We start from the raw sequence: 20,870 nt of genomic DNA on the forward strand, positions 1-20,870 counted from the left end.
GCTCACCATCTACTTGCTTTTTGTCTCACCTGTTTTTCTCGGAATGACACTCGGGTGTCAGATCGCGACATTTATAGCCCTGAGTTTCTTGTTGACGAAGTCGGTTGCGTTGATACACCCCCGATGATCGTGTAACATGAGACCAGGTTGGACTGTCAGGCATTCGTCCTTCGGGACTGAATCGCCTTTTTGCTCCGCGCTCCTTCTCTGGCACCAGAAAGCTCGAGTTAGGAGTTGCTCATGAGCCGATTCGTTGCTGGCGACGTTGGGTTGCGTTGATACACACCCCCAAGGTTTTGCTTAGCTTTGAATCGCCCAGACAGGTCCAGAACACTCATCCTTTAGTTGGGAAAGAATAGTGCTTGATAGTCTTCAGGGTGCAGCCTTGCTGTCCGCAATTCGTCTGACTGGTCACCTGGTCGGTCACCTGACTTTAGTACAGACTGACTGACTATGCACTTACTCCTTGTCGTGTGCTACCGCAGTTTGGTGGCATTATGGTAGGAGACTTTGAGTTGTTAGTATCTTAGACCTTGGGTTGAGTTTTGACTGCCTATGATATATATTTCTTTGTTTGTTTTCTCCTATTCTGTCCGAAGGGGAAATTGTATTCAGATTCCCTCCTCCTTTTCAATGTGGTTAATCGGGCTAGATAAATTATATTAAGGTAATGTTTTGTACATGCAACTTCCCCGGCAGATATATACTTAGCTTATGTCTCTGACGTCCGACAGAAATTCGAATTTCGCGGCACACGCTGCAGGTAGGTCAGGTGATCTACCCCCCTGCCGCTGGGTGGCAGGAATAGGAACCGTTCCCGTTCTAGAACCAGATTTTCTCTGTCGCGGTAGTGTCAACATATGTTGTTGCTACCTCCTGACTTGATTTTCGTTTTTCATCGCCATCGATCTTCTGGGCTGTCTTTTGCAGGGAAGTACTGGGTCTTTGGTTCGGCATTCGCTTTTATTAACTTTTTAATGAATTTGGCTTCGAAAATTTCGAAGAATATATGACGTGTAACTACCGAAATTTTCGGTAGACACTCGCATAGTTTGGAAGAAAGGGAAATATTATATTTATTCATTAATATGTGTAATAAGTGTTAGAATTGATTGAGGAATATACTGACTTCCTACTTTAGGAGTCAGTAAAGCATGTTAACTAGATACGTTTTCTTTTAAAAGTTTTTTAGAAACTCGTACTAACGAGCAATTAGAGTATTAACCCCTTCAGCACTGGGACGTACACATGTACGTCTTTTACGGTACAGTAATAAAAGACCGGGACGTACGCGTGTACGTCTTTCATCCCTCCTCGAAAAGCAAAGCGTTTTCTTTTAGCTTGGATGTTTCCAGACACAGTATTGTGTCGAGAGGTGTGCTGAAGCTCCACCCACAATTCATTTTAACCAATGAGCGTCCGATGGACGTCGTGACGTCATTTTCATATGGGATATTAGGAGGGGTACTGGCCAACATATACCAGTGCGCGCCTCAGGCTATTATCTGAGAAGGATGATTACGATTTTGTCCGTAAACCATGTAGATTTGAATTCCAAATCTTTTTCCCCTTTTGATTGCAGTTATTTTATGTTTTTTTTTTTTTTTCAGTATCATGTCAGATGATAGTGTTTCAGAGTCAGGGTCTGAGTACCTGCCAAATCTATCAGATGATGATTATAGTGATAAATTTTTAGAGGTTGACAGTGACAACGAGTGTTTGGAAGACATTGAACCTCTTGTCGATGAGGTCTGGCAGTTCATAACTGATCCATCTTGTGACCTTGCGCCCAGACCCACCCCCCCTGATTCACGGAGGGTGGCAATGGGATTCCTGCTTATACACCAGATTTCATCTGCTTACGTGATGCATTTTTTTCCTTTTTTGGGTGGTGATGTAATTGACAATTGTGTGAATGGATGAATGCTCGGGCAGAGTAGTACTTTTCATTCACAGGAAAGCGTAAGGTGAAAGGACTTCTAGGAGGCCTGTTACTTGTGATGAGATGTGTTTTTTATAGCTTGCAGATGATAATGGGGGTGAATAAACTGCCCCATATGTATATACGTATGGTACGAGATGCTGTTGCTTTTTTTATCATTATTATTATTATTATTACTATTATTACTGTTTTATTATTATTATTATTATTACCAGCTGCCTAAACATTCATTGATGTATATGCTGTTTCTGTATGAAACCTAGGAATAACTGTTTCAGTAAGAAAACTAGTACTGCTATTACCACTACTACTATTTTACTACTACTTTACTACTTTTTCTGCTACTTTATTTCTATTACTTTACTGCTATTTCTACTACTTTATAACAGTTCCTACTTCTGCAATTGCCTTTTTCTACTAAATATTCCTATTTTTTCCGATATTCTTACTATATTTTTTGTAATTTTTTGACAATGGTAAAAAATATTCATTGATATCCATACACACAATGTTTTCACATAAGAATATGAAGGAAAAATATGAATAACATAAATTTAGTGGGAGCAAGTAATGATTGATACTCGCGGTCGACAGGGGGTCTCATGCGGTATGCAAGCATTAGCAGCAATGTAGCAGGCCAGTTGGCGAAGGGGTTAACAGTACTAGTAGTGTTGCATCCTCATCACCTTCTTACTTCGCAGAAACTTCAAATTCATAATTGCAATTGAAGACAAGGATTGTGGCTCAAAATGCGAGCTATTGAAAGGTAAGAAGTGATTACTAGTGTTCCCCATTGCAGTGGAGGGTGCGTCTGATCGGCTCTGTCTCGCTCCCAGGCCTAGACCTCTTTCAAGCTCCCAAGCCCAGGGGAGAAGGAATGTCGAAAGCCGTAAGGGGTTTCAGAGAATCCCCACCGGTCAGGCGTCCCCTCGGCAGGTTCTGTAGAGCGTTCCCAGACTGCCAAGGATAGCCATTGAAAAGCATCCTTAAAAAAGTGCGTCTCTTCATCTTACATCCGAAAAGACGAAGAATGTACGTATATGTTTTGATGATCTAGCGCGTTCTCTGAAAACTAAGAGAACACTGAGCAAGAGCCAGCCAGGAACTTAGGAAGCTGCGTTCCAGCAAGCTAGCGTGAGCCACGTTCCAACAGCCAGCAGCGAGCCGCGTTCCAGAAAACAGACTAGCGCGAGCCGCGTTCCTACAACCAAACGCGAGCCGCGTTTCTAGCAACTGAGCGTGAGCCGCGTTCTAGAAAATTTCTTCTTGGCGCAAGGCGCCTTCAAAGAGACGAAGCGCTAGCCTGGACGCAAATGCAACAGAAAAAAAGACGTAGAGCAAGGAGCCTTATAGTAGAGTGGCAATCAGAACGATCCTTCCATTGAATGTTTCCGGGCAAGAGGCTCTTTCTAAAGGGGTCTAGTAGGCGCTCGGAACTATCAGGGCGCACGGGACCTTCCACTAAGCGAACGTTCCAGGAGCGAGTCTCCTTTACTAGCCTGTGCGGAACATCCAGGCGCTAGGCGCAAGGAGCCAGGCGCCAGAATATTCCAAATCTTCTTAAGAGAGAGAGGTCAGTCGCGAGGCTCCTCTTTGAGTAATGCGGACACACTCCTTCATTCATGCTCTTCCCTCGTTATGAAGAGGCAAGCGCTTTGGGAGTTTTTCTTATAAGAATCTCATCGACGTTTGGGTATGATGGCGGATAGGAAATATCTACTTCCTTCCGTAAACCCTACAGACGAACAGGAATTCTGTCTCTCCGCGATTTATGAGGAAATCACGAAGATTTAAAGAGTTCCTGGATTAATTTCCTTCCTTAAGGAGATATATATACTCTTTCTATCATTCTATTAACGAAAAGAACGAAGACAGTAAAAATTTTTCCTTTATCTGCCTCGGCCAGGGAAAGAAGGTAGTTGAGTATCTGCTGTATGAGAATACGATACGGCAAATCACACATACCGTAGATACTTCTTTGTAGAGCAACTCAATTATCAGTATCCTTCCAGGAATTTCCTAGGAAGGACTACGCTTAAAGGGATTGTTAAGACAACACCTACTTAGCTTCTAGATTTATCGAAGTCTTGTTTCGCTTAAATATGCATTAATAAGAACTTCCTGAAGTTCGATAATTTTATAAGATTCCTTTATTTAATGGAGTAGCTGGCAACTCTGGAAGAGTAAGGCCAGACGGCTAACGGAGACTGCTATCGCGGTCGCGCCTTAGAGACCAAACGCAGTAACAATAGTAGGTGTCGGTCATGAGTGGTTGGTTACAGTCTCTCTCCTGCGGGATGGAATAACTAACCGTGTCTCTCCCCTACAATCGCGGTTTTAGCCTCGGATTGAGGGGATAGTTAAGCAAACATAAATAAAATATTGTTTGCCTTTTGCTAAGAAGCTTTCAATAAGAAAGATATTACAACCTTTCAATGCTGTTTACCGTAGGTAACATTATTAAAGGATTCTAACGCAGCGGAACTCTATATTATATGATGCTCTCATGCTTACGAAAGCATGGCTTATTAGAGTACATGCTTAGTGAGAAGTGAATGTAGTAGAAGAGAATTCACTTTAAGACTACGTATGGTCAAGTCTTATGCGCATACCGAGGTTAACTACAGAATTCCTAGTATCCTTACAAAGGTTTTCCTAGATTAATGCTGTTTACCACAATGTGACAGTATTATAAAGGAGTGTAATACGGCAGAGCACGAATAATATAATTCTCTCATCCTTTAGAGAAACGCACACAACCTTTTTAGAATCGGATATTGCTCAAGAGAGATGGGTGAGTCGGATGGGAAACATTCTCTTAGTGGCGAAGTTGTTTCCCTGAATGGACTATACTACGTATATAAAACAAAGTTTTTTCCTACTAAGAATGGAATTAACACGTGAAAGGAGGTCGGGTACCATAAGGGCACAGATGTTCTGGCACATAACCTTAAAAGAACTAGAAGGAAGCGCCAGCCTGGCGCAAATTGCGCCAGAAGCGCCAGCCTGGCGCAATGCGCCGGAAGTACCATCCAAGATATTTTCTCGTTTTAGCGAGTTATTAACCTAAGAGTCCAGTAGTGGTTGGTTTGGTGTTTGCTTCTCACCTCAGTGGTCGCGGGTTCGATTCTCGGCCATTCCATTGAGGAGTGAGAGATGTGGATTTCTGGTGATAGAAGTTCACTCTCGACGTGGTTCGGAAGTCACGTAAAAACACCATACAAACAAACAAACAAACCAGTAGCCTCTCGGAGGCTCGGTAACGGCAAACGATTCGTTCCTGATTTCGTTACCCATTTAATCGGAAAGGGGTCCGCTTTACAAGGAATGATGAAATGATTTTTTTAATCACTTAGGCCAATTCCACGACACACTCATATCGCAAAGAGCATCGAGAATCTCTTTTTTCGCCCCTGTTCGCGTTAACAAAAGAGAACCTATTTGGGAACAGACACGGAACGTAACGATCCTTAAAGGTTCGATGCAAGATTTTGCATGTCCGTGAGAACCTTCTCGATCGAAGATAATAACTGTTAACGTATGTCTAACATTTATTGAAAAGAGTTTTGAGAACCTGCGGAAAGTCTTCATAGATCTCTTCGCAAGGTAGAAGACGAATAGGCTTCCTATAGACTGCTTCCTTTCCTCGAACCAAGAGAGGTAGCAATATACGACATCTTTAATTTAAAGAAGGGGAATAAACTTTAGTCTTTTTTTCCCTAGTTATAAATTCTTAACAGATATTAAGATAAATGGGCGTCAAAGGAAGAGAGGATGAATGCCTCATTTTGGCCTTAGAGAGGTTGGATTCACAGAAGTCACGTTCTTCTCACAGCATGTTTCGTAAGGCTTTTCCAAGAGTATCTGGATATTCTATCAGAATATATTATAAATAGACCTGAAAAACCTCTCCACTCTGAGTCTTTCCACGTGCAGACTGACCAGAAGTGGACATGAATGAGAGGTATTTTTCAAGGTAAATGACAATAGTCATGGCTAAGACATAGAATTGCTGCAGATCGTGCTAGAGGGAATGAGGAAACTGTCCTCTTCCGATACCTCTGTGAACCACATAGCGAGGTTTTTTCTTCACTTTCAGAGGGAAGAATCACCTATGTATATATCTGCTATCAAAGAACGCAGTAAAAGGCTATACTCTGTCTCTACAGGGGAATTAGAGATAACAGAGGATTAAGATCTTCGGGATCTATACGATACCGCAATACGACAAGAGTAGGATGTCATGTACTTCGAATGGAATTTATTTTTTGTGGCCACAGATTCCGTGTTCCGACAAAATGGAACTGCTCCTCATCAAACTTCTTTGAGGAAGTTTATGAAGGAATTCTTTGTTTCTCTTAGCCCTAAACGACCAAGAAGACAAGTGAATTTTTTTGTGCATTGGAATCTCGCATCAGATTCAATGGAGACTCGGCAATGGGTTCTTGCCAGCATAGTATGTCTGGCAAAAGAAACTAAATCCCTCTATTCCTGACGCAACGCTTTCAGATAGAAGTTTAGTTGCCCAGGCAGGGTACTTACATTTTCATCTACAGAAGAAGAGATGGTTTAAAACGTTTGCCTACAGAGTCTTCGGGGTGCGATGAGGGCTCAAATGCTTCCCAGAAGGTATTCAGAAGAATACAATAAGAGCTAGAAATCAGGGTTCCGCCCAATTTCAGCTCAGTCTCTCCTTCGACTTCCAGACTCCTTCCCTTCCTTCGGGCAAGGATAGGGAAGATTCTGCAACAAGGAACCTCATCAACATGTAAGAAGAGATCTCGTTAGCAAAAGAAGTGTTCACGAAGGATCTCCTCGGAGGAAGACTCTTCTCTCTCGTATTGTTAGATATCCTGTCGTCTACTGGGGTGTAGCTGACTAAAATCACCTCCCCTTGCCAGGGGCCAAAAGCTCAAAGGGGAAGAATTTCTTCCACCCTTCTCCAGTCTCCTGATAAACTATGTGGTTGTTCAGGACTCTCGGACAATGTAGCGCCAGCCAAGCGCCAAATGCCAATACAGGCGAAAAACGCCAGAGGCGGACAGTTCCAAGGAACTCTGTCATGGCCGGATACTGAGAAGGAGCGGGCCTCCAACCTGGCGCAAATGCGCCAGAGGCGCAACAAATCCGGACAGATATAAGAGTGTCCGATGTGGGACATCGCAGACCAGCCTAGAGACTCTTCCAAGCTCGAAGCTCCAGCAAGTGTGGAGGAGCCAAGCCAGGCGCGAGGCGCCAGCCAGGCTCTAGGAGCCAGCCAGGCTCTAGGAGCCAGCCAGGCTCTAGGAGCCAGCCAGGCTCTAGGAGCCAGCCAGGCTCTAGAAGCCAGGCAGGCTCTAGAAGCCAGCCAGGCGCCATCCAGGTGCCAGGCTCCTTCAAGGCTAGGCATCCAGTCAGGGATTGAGGATCCATCCAGGCGCAAGGCTCCTTCCAGTAAAGAGAAACCTAAAGCTCTGTCATGTAAGAGGGCTAGTCCCCATTGATATGATACAGGTAAGGCTCTGCCATGTAAGTGGGTCAGCCCCCATTGGCACGATCCGAGAAGGCTCTGTCGTGTAAGCGGGCATAGCCCCCATTGACATGATCCAGAAGGGTTTGTCAGTCATAGGTCCCTACCTCGCTGAAACTCTTTGAGGCATGCAGACTCATAGACAGTAATCATGAAGTCTTCTGCCAAGCTCTAGGCGCAAGGCGCCAGCCAGACGCAAGGCTCCAGCCAGGCGCGAGGCGCTAGCCAGGAGGGAGGAGCCAATCAGGCGCCAGCCAGGCGCAAGGCTCCAGCCAGGCTCTAGGCGCCATTCAGGCGCAAGGCTCAGCCAGGCGCGAGGCGGCTAGACGAGGCTCCAGGCTTCACCCAGAAGAGATCTATATCAAAGAATGCCCTGGCCTTCTTTGAGACAATGTGATCTCCTAAGCACTTGACAAGTGCATTGATGATTCCTTCAAACAGCTGAGAATTAAAAGCGCATGAAGTGCGAGCTTTTTCTGTATTCTTGTTCTTTCCTTAACAATATGTCATAAGGACATATTAGCTGTCACATTACGGGAGATGGCAACTCTGTGTTGACTTCCCATATCCGAAGGATGTCAAGATAACCTACGAGAGATCCTTCTCTCTTGGTTGATACGTGTCTGCGGATACATTGCTGGGATAGGGAGCTGATACTGAATCCTTAACTGAGGAGTTTAAATTTTAGTTTAAAACGTCGTGTTTTTTCTTTGGGTTGTTTGAAAGGAGTTTGGGGATAACTCTTTTCAACTTAAGCACCAACCCTCGTGTTAGGATCAGGTGATCGGGATCGGTGTTGTCTCCTTAATTATGCCACTAGGCATAAGGCACTAGTATTGTCATGTAAGAGGCTCTGTCGAGTAAATGGATAAGACCCCATCGACAGACCCACAAGAACTCTTAGCCATAGGTCACATCCTCGCTGAGGCTCTTGAGGCGAAGCAGATTCCTAGGCATTAGCCATGGAATCTTCCGCCTGAACAAGTAGGATCCAAGGTTTTATTTATTTATTACCTACAACGTATGTTGTTTACCTGTCTATTCAGTAAATAGTTGTCTCTTACCCCCACCAAGGGTGTCAATCAGCTAAGTATATATACTGCCGGGGAAGTTGCATGTACAAAAATGATATTGTTAGAATACAATAAAGTTTTGTACATACTTACCCGGCGAATATATACGATGAATGGCCCACCCAGCCTCCCCTCAGGAGACAGGTGGAAGAGAAAATCTGGTTCTAGAACGGGAACGGTTCCTATTCCTGCCACCCAGCGGCAGGGGGGTAGATCACCTGACCTACCTGCAGCGTGTGCCGCGAAATTCGAATTTCTGTCGGACGTCAGAGACATAAGCTAAGTATATATCTGCCGGGTAAGTATGTACAAAACTTTATTGTATTCTAACAATATCATTTTATTAATATGGAATTTTTATTCTAAAATTAATATTAATAATACTTACCTGTATAATTTATCTAGTCCCACCCATCCTACCCCCCCACGATCTGCCTATCACAACTGATTTGAGGGAAGGTTTTTGTATCTGTCAACGACAGGTGTTGACCAACTGGCGGACAGAATAGGAGGTAACAGGGTTGCCAGTGTGGTAAATTTTGGTGCGGTTTTGGGGGATTTTAGGGCTAGATAAATTATACAGGTAGTATTATTAATATTAATTTTAGAATAAAAATTCCATATATATACCATATAATTTATATCTATATATAGGTATATATATAATTATAATATATATATTTAATTTATTTCTTTAAATTTATTTTATTTATTTAATTTATTTATTTATTTATTTATTATATTAAGGTTTTTTCTCTCTGGCTTGTGTGATTTCTAGTTAGAGGTTTTGAGGGGCCTGGCGCTATGTGAGTTTTGTTTGCTTTGTTCTTGGTATTGCAGACCATGTGTGACCCCCCTTTTTCTGTGAAATGGCTACCCATGATGAAAAGCCAGATTTGCATCATGGTGTTGGCAAAGACAAGCCTTGCAATAATGGTAAATCAGCATTCCATTTGTGTCTTGTTGCGGAAAAGAGTGGATGAGGGTCACCACATATTCAGAATGTGAAGGGTCTCTGATGCCATAGTTGAATCTTTGAGAAGTGGCGTAGGAAGCAGAAGGCGAGCACGTTGTTGAAAGTGGCATTGCTCAGCTCTTCACCCCTGTATCCATCCCTTCCACCTAGGCCTCTGTCAGTGGTCCCTCCAGTTGCTCCTGCCCCTCTGTCAGGTTTCTCAGAAGAGGCCATAATGGAAAACCTGGAGTGTGCTCACCATCATGGTGAAGCAAGGCCAGGCTGGGTTACATGACCTTCCCCAGCTCTTCATCATTCCTCTCCCACCTGCAGTGTACATCCTTGGAAGGAGGGTGAACACTAGAACCAAAAACCACTCAAGATTCCGTTCCACTTCCTGTTTTGCCCACCCATTAAAGTACCTGAGACTATGTGGGTAGTTGTCTGCAAACTCGGAGAGGGATTGCGCTTGAAGGGTAAACCGTTATTTGGGTAGTTGTCGGCAGCCTCGGAGAGGGAGCCGAAGCAGTACTGTAGGTTACCATGAACTGCATAGTCTGTCATTGAGGCAATATTACAGCCATTTACATCAGTCCCACGCTATGGGTAGTACCAAGGTCAGGAGGATGAGAAGCCCTTTGAGGCGAAAGAGGTATTCCATTTCACAGGAAAACTGGCTTAACACAAAGAATAGCACATTGGTGGACTCTCCTTACTACTTCCCTCCAGAGTTGGTACAAAAGGCCATTGAGATCAAGAAGGACTTGTGAGGTATGCTATGCTGTTCTCTCAAGCCTTGTAATACAAATTACGCTTAAAATTTAGTATATTAATGGGATGATATATGTCAGTTTTCCTTAATAGTGCTTAACTACAGGGTTTTTAGAGGATTAAGGACAGTCAAAATCAGAAGTATATAACTCCCCCTCCCACCATGTAAAGTTTTTAAAAGGCTGTGAGCTGTAAAATGTAGGTTTCCTGTTAGAATTATGTCAAGAGAATTATCAATCACTCACCAGCAACAAAAGGGTGTTTTAGCAGGTACTCCAGATTATTTTGCCCTTAGTGGCTGAAGGATGAAATGCCAAATTCATGTTGATGATGGAGATGAATTCAAATGGTTCCTCCCTGTTGGTAATGCAGGATCTGCCACGAGTCGGTTCCAACTAAAATAACATCACTGTGTTAATGAATATGTGACCTCTCTTAAATAGACAGATAGAGTCCAACATCTTTTCCTGCTAAAGAATTGCAGAAAGCTTTAAGAGGTTCGATGACCATAGATGTTATGAGCTGGAATGTCAGCTTAGACAAGTGTTTGTAAGAAAAATCTGAGATCTTGATTATTATTGTTTTATTGTAATCAGGTAAATAAATTAATTTTATAAAGTCCATTTCTTACTATTAGAATAAAACTGTGTTTTGTATAGAGATTCTTACTTCTTAGGTGGACAGAAGTTATTCCCACCATCATTGGAAGGCATAGGCTAGCCTGGTGATGTAAAAGTTGTTAGACAATAAGACTGCAGCATAGACCACAAGGTTTGGGGTAAATTAAACACTGATAGAAGATTAATTTTTGGAAAGGGCCATGCTTCTAGAAGACAAGAAGCTTGCTGACACTGTTTGTAATTAATATTTACAGCAGTTCATAACGACCTATTTCTCAAAGGGTTTACTGGCTGGTGCTGGAGTTGTTGATCTATACAGTTGAGAGGTAAGCAGGGAGATCTGAAAGTAGCTGAGTCAACAGGTCTTGACTTAGAGAGGAATGTCAAAAGTGGCATGTCTACAGGGCCTGGGTTAATGACTTTAACATTAGACAAAGGCAAAGGAGCCAGAACTGGAACTTGTTCCGACACGTAATACAAACCCTCGGTCCTTTAACATATGGAATGTAATCAGCGCCAGCTGGAACCGCTCGTAAGCTTTCGAATAAGGTGGTTCAGTAGTTAACTGCTTGTCCGATAGTCGGGAGTCCTGCCCGACTGGGAGGTGAAGCTTCACTTTGCTTTCGGCCGCCAACGGAGCAAGGCGTGTGTTCGCCTCTCTGCCCGCCATCGTCGTTTGCTTTCGCCTTCTCTTTTATCGAAGCTCTTTGTGTGTATGGTTATCTTAAGTAATACTTGGGTGACTGTAAGTACTTGTGTTTTGCTTTTTTTACACCAATTGTGTATTGCTGTCTTGTGCCTAAGAATGAGCGGCCATGAGACAGAAAGACCCCTCTGCCCCCCAGTCAGCTGCAGATTGCGCCCTGACGTGGAGGGCCATAGGTGTGGGGCTTTTAGGTCACTGTATGAGGTAGACCCTCATCCTTTATGTACTCTGTGTCGATGGTGTGAATGCTCTCGCGCCGACATGAAATATTTATGTATCTTGGTCGGAGGAGCAGTGGCCAGAGAATCCAAAGAGGCATCCACTGAAGACTATGAACTAAGAGAACCACATATTGACTGATAAGTCTCAGCATGTATCATGTCATTTGAAGAGAACATTTTTCCTTGGCATGAGGAACATAAGAGATTGGTCATTTATCCTAAGGTGTTATGAATTACATGCGCCTTTGGGAAATCATGGACACAAAAAAAGAGAAAGAAGTAAAATTCACAAAAATTTGAAAGATTGATAGTAATTAATTTACAAAATTAAAAACATAATATATATTTTAAATAATTATACAGTTAGTAAATGAACTGGTGATTTCCATCTCAAATTGAGGCTTCCCAGCCCAACAAAAACTGAATGAACTGAGAACAACTTACGAGACCAGACAAAAATAGAAGAAGCACAAAGACCATAGTTGCTGTAATTCACAGTAAAACCACTCAGCCTATGTGAATAAAAAAAACAAAAAGCTGTTGAAATTGAAAAAATAGAAGTGAATAAGGCGTCCAAAAACAGTGGAAGAGTAATCCTTGAAGGAAAGGCAACATAACAGTGTTGATGCTAGCCAGCCATTCAGAGGAAGGGTGAGTAGGGATCTGTCACCTGATGGAGCATGCACAGTGGGTTTTTTTTTGTGAAAGATGTGCTTAGGTGTGGTGGGGATGTTGTTTCTGTGTACAGAAGGCAATGGATGATTAATGGCTTGTTTGAAATAGATGGGTATCTAATGATTAGTTGAAAATATAGATAAAGAATACTATTGCATCTTCATGAATTAGAATTATGCCTAATCCATTTGGGTTTTGGCTATTCTCTAGTTTGCTCTTTTCACATTCACCTGGCTTTTGGCACAGGGCCACTCTTGTTCATTTCTAATCCCCGTAAGCTTTGATGTTCTTACACTGAATTTTAGATCAGCTTCCCTCCATTTTACTTCCATGTTTTATATTATTAAGTGTTTCTCTTGAAACACCAAGTCAGCTGCAAGTAGGCAGTCCCCAGTTATTGGCTGGGGTTCCGTTCTGACAGCTTGACGATAAACATATCTGTGCTGATAACTGGAAATCAATGCACTTCGGCGCTAAACAAACCCCATAAAACCAGATCACCGAAAACTGACGCCACCAATAGCAGGTCCCAGAGCCCTTGCTTTTTGCACTGCAATCTTTTGTAACTTTATTCATTCATTATTTAATAATAGGTTGACTGATCAAAGAACTTGGCTAGATCTGTATTCACAGTTTATTATACAGTATCAGCCACTGTCTTCATTATAGGCGTTGTGTAATAGAAATGTAATATTGCTAGATTAATGTTAAGGCAATTTTTTGTTTTGGGGAATGTTGCTTATACTTTTTGTTTTTAGTTTTTTTATGAAATCCTTTGTTGACTTATGAATAATTTTAGGGAAGCGTGTCGGTACATCCAAAACAACCTTACCATCAACACAGATGAACTTGGAAGAGATTGTATTGTGTCAGCAGCAAAGACAGCTATGTCATCCAAGGTGAGTTGAATGGAATATGCATGGAAAAATTTTACTTCTTTCCTGAATAATTTAAAAAATATATAAATTTTTAAAAGAATGCATAATGGCTGGAGAAAAATCAACTGTTATCTAAGATTAGTCGAATGATTAGTATTAGAAATCTGTCATTCATGTACCTTACCCTTAATGATAATCTTCACACCTTTGGCTTAGTCCACAGTGCATTTCCCTATCAGTCTTTCAGTCATTTCTTATGCCATTCAAAATGTTATGACTTGAAATTCATAATCTTCTGTATTACCTTTACCCCTGCGGACGCTTTGTCATCCACACAGTTACACACCTGAGTGAGCTTTCCATTCTCCAACTTCTGAATTGGGTGGCTTTCATTTGCTAAACAGTTGTTCCTACAAGCATTCCCAAAGTATTCATTTACCCCTTCCACTCTTAGATAACTTAGATCTGCTCCTTCTCATTACGCTAATCGTTCATATTTAAAAAAAAAAAATTCTTTATAGAAGTCTGGTTGTTTGCTAACCTTACCTGGTTATATCCCCTGACGTTAGTTACCGTTACTATTGGTAACTGCACAGTAAAATATTCAGCATTACTTTTGGAAAATATTAACTTTTATTTTTATCTATACACTGCTATTTTAATTTTCTTAAATAGACTACCATCAGTCAGGTGGAATTGTGTATTTGTGAATATACTATACTGTACATATATTTGAAAATAAAATGCAAGTGTGCCAAGTGTGTTTCATGCAATGCAAACTTGGATTTATTACTACTCAAAAAATTTGTATGCTGTCAAGTATATTTTGGAAGGTGTTTTGAGAAATGTGTACAAATTTTGTTTGCTAAGACCATCTTGCTTTATTCCACAGGTCATTTCCATTGACAGTGACTTCTTTGCCAATATGGTTGTGGATGCTACAATGGCTATCAAGACATCAGATGGGAAAGGTGGTTTCAAGTATCCAATCAAAGCTGTCAATATCTTGAAAGCTCATGGCAGATCAGCTCGCGAGTCTATTATTGTAAATGGATATGCTTTGAATTGCACTATTGCATCACATGGTAAGGATTCTCTATCCTGTTGAGAGAATGATATATACATATACATATGCATACAACACACACACACACACATACACATATGTAGCATGCAAGTTGCAAATTCATCATGTAGTTGTATTTAGCTTAGTGATTTTGTAAAAGCTCTATGATAGATAGACTGAAGATGTGAGGGTTTTTGACAAAATTTCTCTTGAGGATCTATATGCAAATACCTGTAATTTGCAGTTCGTTGAAATTTGACTACAATACGCTCCACTTCAATGTGCTATTTTGATGATTGATGGTTTCTTTAATCAAACTAGGTTTAATCTGCTTTGACATGTTTCAGTGTTCTGTAAAACCTGCCATTCATTCAGTATATTACAGACTGAGTGGTGCTAAATAAATATTTAGGGGCATTTTTGCACTAGTTAAATAGGCTGTAGACTAGGATTCTTTATCATATCTCCATTTCCTCAGACACACGTGTATCTCCCTGAGGATGCTGCCAATTGGAACCTCAAAAGTTGTTGAGAAGGCAATGCATTACTACCCTAAAATGATGCTCCTTGTATTTTAATCATTTGCGTGGTCCTTGACCACTTTTCACCCGATATATGCACGCATTGGCGCCAGTTCTCACAAGATTCCTTGCTTTCATCTGCCATTTAACTGGATCCAGTTAGGCACTAGAAATTATCCTATTGTTAAGACCTCAGGTTTGTAGCTACAAAAAGTACAAATTGTCTTAGAAAATTTGTCATTTTGGGACCTTTGCTGAACATCACTAGCATATGTGAAGGTGTATCTTGAATTAGCTTACCACAACTAAGACTGCAGTCAGTTAATATATAAAATCAGAGGCTGTACTATGGAAAAAAAATTTTCTATGATGAGAGTGAGATTTGTATATATATTAGTGTACATTTTATATGAGAATGAAAATCATCCTAGGTACTAGATTCAGAGTAAAAACAGGCAGATGTATCATAAGAATATGAGATAAATGTTAGTGTTCTACGAGAATCGGCGCTAAACCTTTTGCTCTTCATCAGCAGCTGATGGTCAGAAGCTTATGGTGGCTTATAATAAGGAAGCAGAATTTAATGTACAATCAGGAAAGTTTCCCTGTTTTTTTTTTAATGTAATAGATGGTATCATGAGTGCTCAGAATGACAAAAAATGGGTATTGAAGATTTCCTGTGCCTGAAATTTATTATAGTAGCTGAGGAAAGGAGGAGGAAGTTGAGAATCTTGTTTTGATTGAGGGGCTGTAGATGATTTGGAGCATTTCTGTAACCATGTAGGAAATATTAGAAATTTTTCAATTTTCAATTTTATTTTTATTTTTTCTCCACAGCAATGGCAAAGAAAGTTGTGAATGCTAAGATTGCCTGTTTGGACTTCTCTCTTCAAAAAGAGAAAATGAAACTAGGTGTCCATGTATTAGTCAATGACCCTGCAAAGTTGGAAGCCATCAGACAGCGTGAATCTGATATAACAAAGGTATGGTTTTCACAGGGCTGCCAGACATTTTTATTTTTTTATTTTTTGTGGAAATTTATCTCGTGTCCACAATTGATTAAAGAATTATTCACTTCAACAAAAACTTTATTATATTTGAAATGTCTAGAGAAAAGGATATTGTATCAAAAAAAATGTCAAGAAAATTTGAGACCATAATAAGGAAAAGGTTAACAGGTATGTATAGAAGAAATGCCATAATTCACAGCTATGTAGTATTATTTTAGCTTTGTTGTAATTTTAGTAACTTGTGCAAATTCTTTCGACTCTGTTTTGCAAAGTGCTGTCTTAAGATTTTGTCCTTGTATCTGCCCTTATTTCTTTCTGTAATGTTTTGTTTTCATCCATCTGATTTTTTCTTATTTGTAATTTTATTTAGTTTTCCTGCTTTGTTGATCTTACATTTTTTGTTGGATATTTTTGCATTTACATTTTTTACATTTATGATAGCTGTTAAATTAAAATAACTCTCATTTAGGAACGCATTGAAAAAATCCTGAAGGCTGGAGCAAATGTGGTACTGACAACTGGTGGTGTTGATGACCTCTGTTTAAAATACTTCATTGAAGCTAGTGCTATTGCAGTAAGGAGATGCAAAAAGTCAGATTTGAAGGTATGTCTCAATACAAGTTGCCTGGTATAGATTTTGTTGATCGTAAACAATTTAGATCACTATTAATGATGTACCAGTTTGAATATAAGTATAGAGTTCAAGAACCTTTCATGAAATGCAGAATATATTTCATTTTTTCTCTATTTTTAAAACAGAGAATAGCCAAAGCCACTGGAGCCACTTTACTGTCGACTTTGTGCAATTTAGAGGGAGAGGAAACATTTGATGCTAGCTACCTGGGAGAAGCTGCTGAAGTGTCTCAGGAGCGTATCTGTGATGACGAACTGATCTTTATTAAGGGGTAAGATTGTGTACAGAGTTGAGGGTTTTCAATTGCATTTTGCCTGTAATTTGTACCTCTCAATATGAATGATGGGAACTTGTCTTTAATGTAAACTTAGTGAACGGTGAGTTAAAGGGTTGTCCAGGTTGAGGTATATTATTGGAGGAGGGAAATGACAGATTTTTGTTGCAAATCTGGTACAGACGGCCCCTGGTTATTGGCAGGATCATGTAATCTCATATTACTATTGTGTTATAAAATATAAATAAGAGACAATGGTTTGTTTTTGAAAAATCAGCTGAGGGCAGAGGTTAGTTAATTTTTTTGTATTTGAGCTCAATTCAGAGTGATTTTCTTGCTTTTAGTTAGCATAAATAAATCTCTAGTAATATTTATATGGTGCAAGGTTATTTTTCATTATATGAAGAGTTTTTGAGTCAAAATATAACTTGAATGTCTCATTGCAAATTATTTGTAGTTATTTTTCAGGAGTTTTTAGTGTGTGTGTGTGTGTAAAAATTAACAGGTTCTGTTTGCTATTTTCACCTTGTTTCATCATGATACGAGCTTTACATATTTGTCTTTTATCGGCGTGAAAACAACAGTAAAATGTGTTCTTTCATGCCCGGTATTTTTTTATTAAAATACCTTTTTCTTCACTATTATTTATGGTTGAGTTTCATCATGTTGCTGATGCATGATAATTTATAGCCATTAGCAGTGCGAGCATTGTTTTCTCAGCTTAAATTTAGCTGTATATTTCCTTGTTGATATTTTATCTAGAGGGAATAAATGTAATTAACGTCATTTAACCCTCTTAAGCCGGAGCCCTAAAAATCAAAACGTCTCCCGTATGCCGGGCCGGGTGGTTTGGAGTGAGCGCGGAAGTGGAAAAAAATAATTTTTTTCAAAAAATTACAGCGCGCGTACTTTTGAAGATTAAGAGTTCATTTTGGCTCCTTTTTTTGTCATTGCCTGAAGTTTAGAATGCAACCATCAGAAATGAAAAATAATATCATTATCATATGTAAATAATGCGATATATGGTAGCGAAAAAAAAAAAATTCATACATAATTGTATTCAAATCACGCTGTGCAGAAAACGGTCAAAGCTAACCAGTTACTTTTTTTTGCGTTGTATTGTACACTAAATTGCGATCATTTTGATATATAATACATTGTAAAACAACTAAAAGAACACCGGAAAAAATATTATCACAAAATGATGTACGAATTCGTAACGCGCGGACGCAAAAAAATATTTATTTCAAAAATTCACCGTAATTCTAAATAATGTTCTAGAGACTTCCAATTTGTTTCGAAATTAAGACAAATGATTGAATATTACGATACTGTAAGAGTTTTAGATTAGAATTGCAGATTTCGACCATTTCGGACGAGTTAAATTTGACCGAATGTCGAAATTTTAATATATATATTTTTTCATATGCACATATTTCGAAGATGGAAAAAGCTACAACCTTCAATTTTTTTTTATTGTATTCTTCATGAATTTGCGCACATTTTGATATATGAAACTCTATAAAAAGGCTAATATGAAAAAGGAGCAAATATTAGGATAATGCCATGTACGTATTTCGGAGACTTGCGGCCGCGAATCGGCGCGCGGAGTGAAGGTAAATATATTTTCAAAAATTCACCATAAATCACAATATTGTTTTAGAGACTTCAAATTTGTTTCAAAATGAAGAAACATGACGGAATATTACTAGGCCGTAAGATTTTTAGCTTACAATTGCGTTTTTCAACTATTTCGGTAGAGTCAAATTTGACCGAACGTGGTTTTTTTTCTATTTATCGTGATTTATATGCAAATATTTCGAAAAAAGAGAAAAGCTACAACCTTCAATCATTTTTAGTTGTATTCTACATGAAATTGCGCACATTTTCATATATAAAACTTTATGAAACAGCTAATTTTGAATGGTGCAAACATTTCGACAATCGCACAAAAAAATTCTGATTTTTTCGGAAGAGTTACCCGCGCGAACGTAATTTTTTTTTTTCATAAATTCACCATAAATCAAAATATTGTGCTAGAGACTTCCAAGTCGTTGCAAAATGAAGGTAAATGATTGAATATTACTAGAATATAAGAGTTTTAGTTACAATTGCGTTTTTCGACCATTTCGGTAGAGTCAAGCTGACCGAAAGTTGAAATTTTTGCACTTAACGTTATTTATATGAAAATATTTCAAAACTGATAAAAGCTACAACCATGGGTTGTCTTTTGTTGTATTGTGCATGAAATTGCGCACATTTCCATATATAAAACTTTATGTAACGGCAAATTTAAAAGGGTGCAAACATTAGGACAATCGCACGAAAAAATTTATCGGAAGAGTTATCGCACGAACGTAAGGAAAAAGTTTTTTCATAAATTCACCATAAATCGAAATATTGTGCTAGAGACGTCCAATTTGTTGCAAAATGAAGGCAAATGATTGAATATTACTATAATATAAGAATTTTAGCTTACAATTGCGTTTCTCGACCATTTCTGTAGAGTCAAAGTTGACCGAAGGTTGAAATTTTTGCACTTATCGTTATTTATATGAAAATATTTCAAAATGATAAAAGCTACAATCATGAGTATTTTTTATTTGTATTGTGCAAGAAATTGCGCACATTTTCATATATAATACTTCATGTAAAGGATAATTTAAAATTGTGCAATAATTATGTCAAAGTGACGAAATAATTTCCGAGATGTGTCACTGATACTTTTTAGTGCGATAAGAAAGAAATCGCGCTTGCGCGCCTGCGTAGAGATTGTAAAACAAAACAACGCCTTGATCCGTAACTCCCAGCATCCCCCAAGGCGCGTGATACAAAAGTTTTCGGCTGTAGGGGAGGCCTATAACGTATATTTTTCCGCGAATTTTTAAAAAAAAGCGTTTTTGAGCCGACGTATGATACGTCCAATCGGCATACGGGAGACATTTTGACTCGACGTTTAATACGTCCAATCGGCGTAAGAGGGTTAACATAACTACTATGGTAATTTTATACTATTGTACGATGGCTGAAATGCAAGCAAAACTGCTATTGTTATCTGATTTGGTTGTACATAGCAAAATGACTTATTTTTGTTCAGTTGTTTATGATTGTATGCTTAAGCAACACGTATAACTTTACTTTTATTGTTGTCTTTTACTTTTTTAAGTTATTATCTAGAAGATATGATAATTTAACTAGAATATCATTAGGGTTCTCTCTCTCTCTCTCTCTCTCTCTCTCTCTCTCTCTCTCTCTCTCTCTCTCTCTCTGCCAAGGTTTACCTGTAAGTCAATTTGTAGAACTACCATGCAGACCATATAAAGGGTTAGGCAAATGAAACTCCACATTTTTATTAGTTATTACATGTTAGGGTAAAATATCTGGCCATGACACTGTCTAAGGCATTGTTAACCAATCTAGGGCACTAAGGTGGAATGTGGCGCCTGTAGACTTCAATTTCAGTTATTGATGAGTTTCAATTACTGTCAGGCTTTCAGGAAAAGAACTGCTGCCAATAACTAGGGCCTTCCTGTACAGGCAGTCCCTGGTCATCGATGATCCGGTTTTATGGTGCTTGTCTACTGCCAAAAATCAGAGATTTTCAGCACCGAAACGCGCCAATTTCTACTTGTGCGTTTCGATACATACCTAACAGTCGCCACTTTTCAGTTATCAGTGATTTTTGTTCGTCAAGTCATCAGAACGGAACCCTGCTGATAACCAGGGACTGCCTGTATACTGTGTATTGCAAATCTTATAATGCACATAGTCATTTCAGTGATATTTTTTGCATAGCTGGAATTTAGTGGGTTTTTGAGTGTTTACAACTCATATGGAAGAGTGATAGTGCCAGTGTGGGGTTTCATAGCTAGGTTGTACTTCAGTTGTAGTTGTTATGACAAGTTGCTTCTTATTCTTTACGGCCTAGTGCTCGTACAGCAAGCTCTTAATCTTGCGTGGTCCAAATGATTTTTATGTGATGAAATGGAAAGATCAGTACATGATGCATTGTGTG

The 20,870-nt window shown here is 39.5% G+C and overlaps 1 protein-coding gene across 1 annotated transcript in view; it reads left to right on the forward strand.

Annotated features, from left to right (window-relative positions):
* Positions 1-20,870, forward strand: part of LOC135204047 (T-complex protein 1 subunit alpha-like) — a 107,458-nt gene that overhangs the window by 83,768 nt on the left and 2,820 nt on the right. The window lies entirely within an intron of this gene.

Source organism: Macrobrachium nipponense, chromosome 44 (genome assembly GCF_015104395.2).
Source record: "Macrobrachium nipponense isolate FS-2020 chromosome 44, ASM1510439v2, whole genome shotgun sequence".
In the NCBI taxonomy this organism is placed as follows: Eukaryota; Metazoa; Arthropoda; class Malacostraca; order Decapoda; family Palaemonidae; genus Macrobrachium; species Macrobrachium nipponense.